The following is a 9,090-nucleotide window of genomic DNA, read 5'->3' as shown; positions in this document are numbered from 1 at the left end:
TCCCAGCCAGGACTGCCATGGTGACACGCCTGGAGGTCCATCCACCCACCCATCCATCCTTCCATCCATCCAATTTGCCCTCTGTCCACCACTCCAGAATACCGGACTGGCAGGTCTGTGCAGACACAGGGAACCCTGAGACCACCCAGCCACAGCCTGGGGCTCTGCAGAGTGGGCTGGACACCCAACAGCAGGCCTCATGGCCAGGCAAGTGAGCAGAGCCCATCGAGGGCTACGCTAGGGCTGCTGAGAGGAACGTGTGCTGGTTTGAATGTATTATGTCCCCCAAAATGCCATTTTCTTTGATGCAATCTTGTGCTGCCAGTTGTATTAGTGTTGATCAGTTTGGGATTTTTGATTGTTTTCATGGAGATGTGACACAATCAACCATGAGTGAAACATTTGGACATTTGGACAATTTCCATGGATGTGTTACGCTGTCCATTTAGGTGGGTGTTACTTGGATCACTGGAGTCCTATAAAGGAGTTCACAAAGACCTCAGAGTAACTGAGTGACATTTTGGAGAGGGCTGCAGCTGAGACACATATTTTGAAGATGGCTGTTGAAGCTGACACTGACATTTTGGAGAATGCCGCTTTGGAACACAATCTTGGAGCAAGCAGATGCCAGCCACATGCCTTCCCAGCTAACAGGTTTTCTGGATGCCAATGGCCATCCTTCAGTGAAGGTACCTCGATGGTTGATGGCTTACTTTGGACACTTCATGGCCTTACAACTGTAACTGTGTAACCAAATAAACCCCCTTTATAAAAGCCAATCCATTTTCTGATATTTTGCAAATGGCATTAACACACAGGTACAGATGGACCCCCAGGAGCTGAAGGCCACCAGATCCCAGCCTTTCCTGCAGACTGCAGAAGCCTGCCCTCAGCCAGCCCTGCACATCAGACCTGCCACACCCCAGCACACTGCAGCTGTTTCCCACGAGGAAGCATGGCAAACAAAGGCTGCGTGCACACACGTGTGACTCCCTGCACATGTGGGTGCATGTGCAGTTCTAGCAGACTATGAGGTTTCCCATGCATGCCCCAGAGCTCACCCCAGCTCCCCCCATCCCATCTACCCAGTGGGGCCGTTTGCCAGTTTGGATGATTGTCACCAAAACACCACATTCTTTAATGCAATGTTGTGGCAGCAGAGGTATTAGTGATTAGGTTGGAAACTCCGGGTTCAGTGTTTCCATGGAGCTATGACTCAATCAACTGTGGGCAAGACCTTTCATTGGATTATTTCCATGAAGATGTTGCCCCAACCATTCTTGGTGGGTCTTAATTGGATCAATGGAGTTCTTTAAGAAAAACCAGACAGGCCCAGACACCTGCTGCAGCTTAGAGAGATATTTTGAAGATGGCCATTGAAAGCTCACATGTTGGAGAAAGCCATCTTGAAACTTAACCTAGGAGCAAGCAGACGCAGGCTATGTGCCTTCTCAGCCAACAGAGGCTTTCCAGATGCCAACGGCCTTTCTCCAGTGAAGGTACCCTATTGTTGATGCCTTACCTTAGACAATTTATGGCCTTGAAACTATATCATTGTAGCCAAATAAACCTCCTTTATAAAAGCCAATCCATTTCTGGTGTTTTGCAAATCAGCATTAGCAAACTGGGGTAGACAGGTGGAGTCTGGGGCCCAGCTTGGAGCCCCTGCCCCTACAGTGTAGACAGGTGGGACCTGTGCCTGGCTTCTTGCCCATATAACTGTGGTGTAGACAGGTGAAGGCTTCAGCCTGACTTGGACCATAAATAACTCTGCTGTAGAAAAGTGGAGGCATGGGGCCCAGCCCAAAACCTATATAACACTGGGGTAGATTGGTGGAGGATGGGGCCTGGCCTGGAGTCCATATCCACATACTGTGGATAGTTGTCGGCAGTGGCATGGCTCTAACCCATATACACACAATATAGACAGGTGGAGCCTTGGACCCAGCTTTAGTCCTTTTAAGCCTGGGGTAGATAAGTAGAGTCTGGGAACCAGCTCAGAGCCCATATCCTTACAGTACAGACCAGTGGATGCTGGGTGCTCTCTGAGCCCATATCACCACAGTGTAAATGGGTAGAGGCTGGAGCCCGGCTTGGAGCCCATATACCTGTGGTGTAGATAGATGGTAGCTGAGGCCCAGCTTTGAGCCCATAACCACACAAAGCAGACATATGGAGGCTGGGACCCAGCTTTAAGACCCTATCTTTCCTGGAGACAGTTGTAGGCTAGGGCCTGGCTCAGAACCCATATCCACACAGTGTAAATGGGTGAAGGCTGGGGCAAAGATTGGGGCCCATACTCAGTGCAGACAGGTGTAGTCTTGGGACCCAACTTGGAACCCATATACATGTGGGAAAGACAGGTGGAGGCTGGCTGGGGCAAAGCTCCCCAAAGTGTACTCAGGTAGAGGCTGGGCCCAGCTTGGAGCCCATTAATTGTGACAGGTCAAGGTTAGAGGCTGACTTGGAGCCCATATCCCCACAAGGTAGATGGGTATGGGCATGGGGCCTGGCTTTTTGGTCATGTAGCAGTTGTGTAGACACAAGGAGGCTGTGGCCTGACTCAGACCCCAAATAACTCTGCTACATATGTGAATGCATGGGCCCAGCCCTAATCCCATACACCTGTGCAGTAGTTGGAAGAGGCTGGGGTCCAGCCCAGAGCCCCTATCTTTACAGTGTAGACAGGCATAGGATGGGGCCAATTTTGGATCCCATGTACCTGTGGTGCAGACAGGTGGACATTGTGACTCAGCTTTGAACCCATGTAACTGTGGGTTAGAGAGGTGGAGCCTGGGGCCTAGCTCAGTGCCCATATCCACCCAATGTAAATATGTGGAGGTGTGGGGCCACAATTGGAGCCCATAACTGGGATGCAGACAGATGAAAGCTGGGGCCTGACACAGGGCCCAGCTTGGAGCACCTAAATCTGTGGGGCAAAAATGTGGAGGCTTGGCTGCAACTTGGATCCCATATCCAACAATGTACACAGTTGGAGGTACACGGCTTGGCTTGGAGCCCAAATCCCCAGTGTAGCTGGGTGTACACTGGAGCCCAGATTGATGCTCATATACCTGTGGTGTAGAGCAGTGGATGCTGGGACCCAGCTTTGAGCCCATGTAACTGTGGTGTAAACTTGTAGAGGCTAGGGCCCTGCTTGGATTCCATATGACCCCAGTGCACATGGCTGGAGGCTGGCACCCAGCTCAGACCCCAGGTGGAATCTGGGGCCCAGTTCAGGACACAGATCCCCGCATTGTTCATGGGTGGAGGCTGGGGCCCAATTCAGAGCCTGTATCCCTACAGTGTAGCTGGATGCTTAGGGCCCAGCTTGGAGCCCATATACCTGTGGGGTGGACAGGAGGCTGGGGCCCCAATTGCAACCCACATACCTGTGGTGTAGATAGCTGGAGACTTGATTCTGGCTCAAAGCCCATATAGCTGTGCAATAGACACAGGCTGGGGCCCAGATTGGAGCCCATTTACCTGTGGGGTAGATGTGTGGAGCCTGAGACCGACTGTGAGCCCAAATCCCCACAGTGTAGACGAGTAGAGGCTGACAGCCAGGATGGAGCCCATATCCCCATGGTATAAACGGATGGAGGCATGGACCCCAACTTCAAGTCCATATGTCTATGGTGTAGACATGTGAAGGCTGGGGCCTAGCTTGGATCCTACATGACCACAATATAGATGGATGGCTTGGGGCCTGGCTCATTGTGCATTTATCTGTGGAGTAGACAAGTGGAGGCTGTAGCATGGCCAGGAGCCTCAATAAATCTGCTGTAGATATATGGAGGCATGGGGCCCAGCCTGAACCCATATAACTGTTGGATAGACAAGTGAGGCTGGGCCCGGCTCACAGCCCATAATCTGTCAGTGTTGAAGTGTGGAGAATTGGGGCCCAGTTTAAAGCCCTTATACCTGCATCATAGGCAGGTGGGCGCTGTGGCCCAGCTTGGAGCTCATATCCCTACACTGAAGATGGGTGGAGCCTGTATCCCCACAGGGCAGACTGGTCAGGGGCACGGGACCCAGCTTGGAGCCCATATACATCTGGGGTAGACAGGTTTGGAAGCTAGGTTTGAATTCTAAGCCCATACTCCAGAAATGTACACAGGCAGAGGCAGTGGCTTGGCTTGGAGACTATATACTTGTGGTCTAGACAGATGGAGGCTATGGTCCTGTTTGGAGTCCATATATCTGTTGTGTACACTTGGGCCTGGCTCTGAGCTCAAACAATGGTTTACACAAGTGGAAGCATGGGATAAGATTGGAGCTCATATACCTGTGGTGTAGATTGGTGGAGGCTAGGGTCCAGCTTGGAGCCCATAATCTCTGGGGTACACAGGTGAAGATTGACGTGCAGCTGGACCCCATATTCCTGCAATATAGAGGCATGGAAGCTGTGGCTCGGCTCAGAGTACATAGTCCCGCAATGTAGATGGGTGAAGCCTGCAGGAGGAATGAAATAAAAATTAGTCCATCAATGAAACCAAAGTAGGGTCTTTGAAAAGACTGGTAAAATTCATAGAATGTTAGCTACACCGATATCAAAGGAAAAAAGTGTGCAAATTACTAAAATCACAAATTGACAGGAGACATTAAAGCATTGCAAGGGGATACAGTTGCACACCAATATACTAGACAAACCAAAAGAAATGAATTCTTAGACTTACACGAATACCTAAAATGAATCAGAAAGAAACAGAAATCCTCTTACGATCAAATCCTCTATTACTGATCAAAAACCCAACGAAGAAAAGTCAAAGAGCACAGGAATTTTACCTAACATTTGAATTAGAAATAAGACCAATCCTTCTCAAACTACCAAAAATCTGAGGTGGGTCTAGCATTTCTCCACTAATTCTAAGAAACTAGCATCACCATAATACCAAAGCAGATAATGATAAAAAGCAAAGAAGTTTTAGAGACCAATGTCCCTTGTGAAAACAGATGCAAAAATCATCAATGAAATACTGCCCAACTGAATCTAGCAAGTGCATGGAAAGGATTATACACCATAACAAATGGGATGTATCCAAGAAATACAAGAAAATCTATGTGATATACCACATGGATGGTGGTGACTGGAATACATTGATCATATCTGACATGGAAGAAACATTTTGTAAATCTGGCATCCTTTCTTGATAAAAACTCAAATAGAGAAAGTAACTTCCTCAACATGATATAGAGTATATATGAATCATACTCAAGAACTAAACACACAAATGCTACTACCCATACTGCTATTTAATATTGTGCTAGAAGTTACAACCAGAGCAATTAGGTATGAAAATGAAATTAAAACCATTTGCGTTATCTAAGTGGGGAAGGAAGATGTAAACCTTTCTCTATTTTCAGATGACATATTCCTATACATAGAAATTCCCTAACAACCTGCAGAAAGCCTACTAGAGCTGAAAAATGAATTCACTATACACTGGCAGGAGTAGATCAACACCCCGAACTCAGCTGTGATTCTGTACACTAGCAATTAACAAGCCAACTACGAAATTAATGAAACAATTCCATTGAAAACTCATCCAAAAACTAAAATACATACAGTAAACTTGAAAACACTGCTGAAAGATACTACAGAACACCTTAATAAATGAAGACATACTGGGTCCATGAACTGCAAAGACTAAATATTGTATGGATGCCAATACTACCCAAAGCGATTAACAGATTCAATGCAATCCCAGTGAAATTCCAGCAGCGTTCTTCACAGAAATGGAAAAGCCAATCATCAGTCAATGGAAAACCAATGGGCCAGGAATGGCCACAACCACCTTAAAGAACCTACAAAGTTGTGTCACACTCCATGGTTTCAAAGTCATTACAGTAATTTTAAAAGTTTGTTACTATTATAAGGACAAACATATTGATGAAAAAAATTCAGGAACACCCACACATTTATACCAAATAGATTTTTCATTAGGGTATCAAGCACAGTTGATTGACTTTGGTGGTAGGAAAAGTGGATACTGATGTGCAGAAAAATAAATTGTCACCCTAACTTTGTATATAAAAATATCTCCAAACAAATCTATGACCTAATATATGAACTAAAACTATGAAACTCTTAGGAGAGAATCTAGGGGAATATCTTTAAGACCTTGCATTAGGCTATGAATTCTTAAATCGGACTTCAAATTAAAAACTCTGCAGCATTAAATGACATTTTCAATACAGTGAAAGGACATACAGAGTGAGGAAAATATTTGCAAACCTTGCTTGTATCTGATGAGGGCTTAGTATTCAGTTTACATCAAGAACTAAAAATGAGCAACAAAAACACAGCCCAATTAGAAATGGGGAAAGCACTGGAAAAAACATTTCTACAAAGATATACAAATGACCAAAGATATACAAATGACCATCATTAGTTATCAGGGAAATGCAAATCAAAACCAAAATCAGCACTTCACACCAAGTAGGATGACTATTACTTTAAATGGTGGAAAATAGCAAGTGTTTACAAGGATGTGGAAATAAGAACCCTGTTGATGGGGATGTAAAATAGTGCAATTACTACAGAAAAATGCTTAGCATTTCCTCAGAAAGTTGATGTAAAATTAATATGACCCAGAATTTCCATTTCTAGGTGTATGTCCAAAAAAGATTTGAAATCAGGAACTAAAACATGTTAAGTATACAATATCCACACTGCATTATTCACAATTGCAAAAAGCAGGAAAAAACTGAAGTATCCATTAAAAGAGGAATGAATAAAACATCATACAATACTCTAAAACCTTAAAAAGAGTAAAGTTCTAACCCATGCTACAACATGGATGAAAGTCAAATATATCCTGTTGCTTGAAATAAGCCAGACACAAAAGAATTTTATTTCACTTACATATTCAATGCATAGAATCAAAAAATGGATTACGCATTACAAGGGGCTGAGGTCAGGGAGGATGGTGGTTAATTCTTAATGAGTACAGATTTTCTGTTTGGGATAAAATAACCTTGGTAAAGCTTAGTAGTGATGTTACCATGGCATAGCAATGTAATTTATACCACGGAACTTTTACTTGGGAAATTCTGAAATTCTATACAGACAGAAAAAAAAAAAAAAAAAGAAAAGAAAAATACTCAAAATGAACTCCACGGCTACTATACTCTCAACAAGCTAAAGATGAAAACTGACCTTAAAAATATAGAAACAAACTGGCTGCTTCTGGAAAGCCAAGCTCAGGGGATGGGCCTGGTCCGCCGAAGCCCAAACAGAGCAGGTGGTCGCCAGCCGCCCCGCCGCCCTCACCCCAGCCCCGCAGCTTCCCCCCCAGGGCCTGGGTCTGCAGGGGGAGGGTCCCGAAGGGGCGGGGCCGCCGGAGCAGATGGGGGGCAGGGGAGGGGCCCAGCCTGGCTCAGGACCAGCCGGTGTCACGACCCCCACCCGGGCCCTTGAGGGTCGCGCCAGATCCCGAGCCCTCTCGGCCTCCCTGTAGCCCCAGCCTCCCGCAGTCGCCACGGTGCCCTCGGCTGCCCGCTGTTACCCGGTCCCCGGAGCCCACATCCCGCAGCCTACCGCAGTCGCCTTGGTAGCCAGGCCCGGCCACTCCGGCACCAGCGCCCGCCCCATCGCCCCGAGCGCCCTCCGAGGACCCGGGACCCGCGGTACCAGGCAGGCGCTCAGCGGCGGGGGCTCCCCTGCCACCTGCCCTTGGCGGCCCGAACTCCCCGCCGACCCCCAGAGACGCGGCCTCCCCGCCCCGCGCCCGGACCGACCGCTGGAGACGCCACATCCCCGAAGCTCTCACTCCACCAACAACTGGACACGGTCACCTGGCCAAGCTGACATTGCTGAGAAGTGATGAAAGAATTTAAAAAGTAGTCGAAAACAAAACACATACATTGTTTACAAGGGAACAATGACAATCACATGAGCATGTCTTTAAATATAGCATGTCTTTGACAATGGAAAAATCTTTGAAATACAGAAAGAACATCAGCAAACTTAATTCAAGCCAATCCACTAAGAAAAAATAACTGAACAGAATGCCGTGAAACCTTCTTTGCATATTGAAGTGAAACCTCATTCACATACGCAGGTGAAATAAAATATTTTCATAAATACAAAAGCTGACAGATCTTCACTGAGAGAAACTCACACGAAAGTTCTTTAGATAGCAGAACAATCCTAGGTAGCAATATCACTTATCCGAAAAAAATGCAGAGCTTGACTAATATTCAGTCGTTTTCCTCACTGATTAGTTATTTGGCTGATTACAGCAAACATAACATTATTGGGTGCATAACAAACATAAATATGTACGTCCAAAACAAATTGAAAGAGGAAAACAAGCATATTACTCCGTTTTTTTTTGGCAATAAAACAAAAGATTAATTCAAGGTTCTACTAAGAATGAAAACAAAACACGAGGCAAAGGCACTAAAAGTTATAAATATACCTCCAAAAGAAAAATTAAAAAGGAATACTAAAACACTAAGTTCCTGTGAAAGAATAAAACAGAAAAAAGAAAGTCGGGACAAACAAAACAAAATGATAAGATGGTAGATTTCTAAAGCATGTAAGTGATCTGCAGTTTTGTACTGAAAATCAATTTTCAAATTGGATTAAAAAACCATTTTGTAAAAAAGACCCACCTAGATGATATTTGTAATAGATACACATTGAATATGAAGACACAGGAGCAAAAGTAAAAGGCTGGGCAAGATACTCTCCACAAGGAGCAAGCATGAACAGCCGCACATCTGTTAGCAGACCAAGCAGACTTCACAAACATGTGTGTGACTAGAGGTAACAGATGACACTTAACTATAAAACAGTTTAATGGGCAACTACTACAATTTGAAACACACAAAGCTTCAAAATACGGAAAGGAAAAGATGACAGAACTAAAGGGAAAAACAGACAAATGCACAGCATAGTTGGAGAATTTAATACTTTACCTACAACTTACATACAAATAAACAAAAATAAAATCAGGGAAGATTTCCACAACTTTGTCAACTAGTGAACTATTCTAGTAAATATTTATAGAAAACACTGTATAGCTGCTAAATACATTCTTTATAAGCATGTACAGGAAGTTTACTAAAGTAGATTATATA

Source organism: Choloepus didactylus (assembly GCF_015220235.1).
Source record: "Choloepus didactylus isolate mChoDid1 chromosome 23 unlocalized genomic scaffold, mChoDid1.pri SUPER_23_unloc4, whole genome shotgun sequence".
Taxonomy (NCBI): Eukaryota; Metazoa; Chordata; class Mammalia; order Pilosa; family Megalonychidae; genus Choloepus; species Choloepus didactylus.
The sequence above is the reverse complement of the archived record's forward strand: the minus strand, read 5'-3'. Positions refer to the sequence as shown.